Below are 2057 nucleotides of genomic sequence, written 5' to 3'. Positions count from 1 at the left end.
TGGCAACAACAGTGGTGGAAAGAAAGATTTTCTAAATGCCAGGGGGAAACAGTTTAAGAAGGCTGGCAACATTTCTTCTAGCTCCAGTGGTTCCAAACAGAGTTATACCGGAGCTTACTGCAGAACTTGTGGAGGGAGACATCCCACAGAGCAATGCCAAGAAGTGCTTGGTAGTTGCCACATCTACAGACAGCGGGGACATTTTTCCAGAGTATGTCCACAGAGAGGTTCCCAAAGATCTCAGGGAGCCGAATCATCAGGATCAGCAGCACAGACTGATAGATGATCAGCTGCTGTTCATTCATTTCAGCCAGCACCATCTCAGGTATAGCAGAGGCCAGGAGGAAGCCAGACACTTATCCAGCCTCCTAGACAACATGCCAGAGTATTTGCTTTGACGGAGGAGCAGGCTCAAGAAGCACCAGATGACGTTGTTGCAGGTAACTATTCCTTATGTGGTTACCCTGCATATGTATTGATTGATACCAGTGCTTCACATACTTTTATTTCTAAATGATTTGCATTGCCTGTTGAGTCATTATCTGCTGTAGTGTCTGTCTCTTCTCCTTTGGGGACAGGTTTGATATCAGTGAAGTCTGTTAAATGTTCAATAACTGGAAATAATAATTGTTAAATACAGTCTTCAGTGGAACGATACTCGTACTCACGTACACTATATTATAACTTGACATCGTGCACTTGCGATTATTTAGAGCATATAAAACATATTTTTATTAAGGATTCCACAGTGCAAGTTTGCTCGATCAAGATTTTGGCGCCGCTGCCGGGGACTGTTAATCTACAATTTTATTTTTCGTCGTTTTCTTTAGCGTTATTTTATTTATCTTGAGCTAACACTCCATATTTTATTCCAGATATCTTGTCTAGTGCATGCCAAAGTCACTTGACGTGGAGCTTGAGTTTGATCCTAAAATCGAAAGAACTTTCCGCAGGAGAACACAGCAGCAGAGGCTAAAAGAACTGATGGAGAGGCAGTTGAATGATCAAGAGGAGGAACGTAGTGAAGATAGACATGTGGAGATACCGCGCCGCATACCAATGCTGGAGTATGCCCAACCTTCTTTGGAGGGTGCACGCCCTAGCATTGTGAGGCCTATCGTGCGGGCAAATCACTTTGAAATCAAGCCAACCATAATCCAGATGATTCAGAACACAGTCCAATTTGGAGGAACTGCAATGGATGAACCAAACACGCACATCGCGGATTTTCTTGAAATTTGCGATACTTTTAAATTCAATGGAGTTTCTGATGATGCTGTTAGGTTGCGTTTATTTCCTTTCTCCTTACGTGATAAAGCTAAAACGTGGTTAAATTGTTTGCCTGTAGGTTCGATCGCTACATGGGAGGACATGGCGAAAGCATTTCTCATCAAATACTTCCCTCCCTCCAAGACCATGAAGCTGCGGGCAGACATTACAACATTTGCTCAATTCGATCAGGAATCTTTATATGAGGCATGGGAACGCTTCAAAGATCTACTACGAAGATGCCCACATCACGAGTTACCACTTGGGTTAGTCGTTCAAACATTTTATTATGGTTTGCTTACTCCTAACCGTACTATGATAGATGCTGCTGCTTGTGGAAACCTGTTGAGGAAGACTGCGGAAGAAGGATATGAGTTGTTGGAGGAGATGGCTGCTAGCAGTTATCATCCTCAATCTGACAGGAACAACCAGCTAAGAAGTGCAGGAGTTCACCAGGTAACTGATTTTTCTGCTATTACTGCACAAGTTGATGCATTGAACAGGAAGCTAGATGGCTTGAACATGGGTGGCACAACTATGCGTCTTCAGGAGATATTCTGTGAGATATGTGGAGGGGAACACTATGTGAAAGACTGTCAAGATGAAAATCCCTTCTATGTGCAAAATGAGGCACCGGTGAATCAAGTGGGAGTCCAAAACCGCCCAAGGAATGACCCTTATTCGAACACATACAATCCTGGGTGGAGGCAACATTCCAACTTCTCATGGGGCGGTCAAAACAGTCAGAATAGACCGCAAGGAGGACAACAATATGGGAAACAACCGAT

At 43.6% G+C, this 2057-nt stretch overlaps 1 non-coding gene across 1 annotated transcript; it reads right to left on the bottom strand.

Annotated features, from left to right (window-relative positions):
- Positions 1–1420: 1420 nt before the first annotated feature.
- LOC140833176 (small nucleolar RNA R71) lies at positions 1421–1526 on the bottom strand. The gene has a single exon (XR_012118310.1). It is a non-coding gene; the product is annotated as a small nucleolar RNA R71 (small nucleolar RNA).
- Positions 1527–2057: the final 531 nt, after the last annotated feature.

This window comes from Primulina eburnea, chromosome 5, assembly GCF_022965805.1.
Source record: "Primulina eburnea isolate SZY01 chromosome 5, ASM2296580v1, whole genome shotgun sequence".
NCBI lineage: Eukaryota > Viridiplantae > Streptophyta > Magnoliopsida > Lamiales > Gesneriaceae > Primulina > Primulina eburnea.
This window is presented reverse-complemented; position numbering and strand designations above follow the sequence as displayed.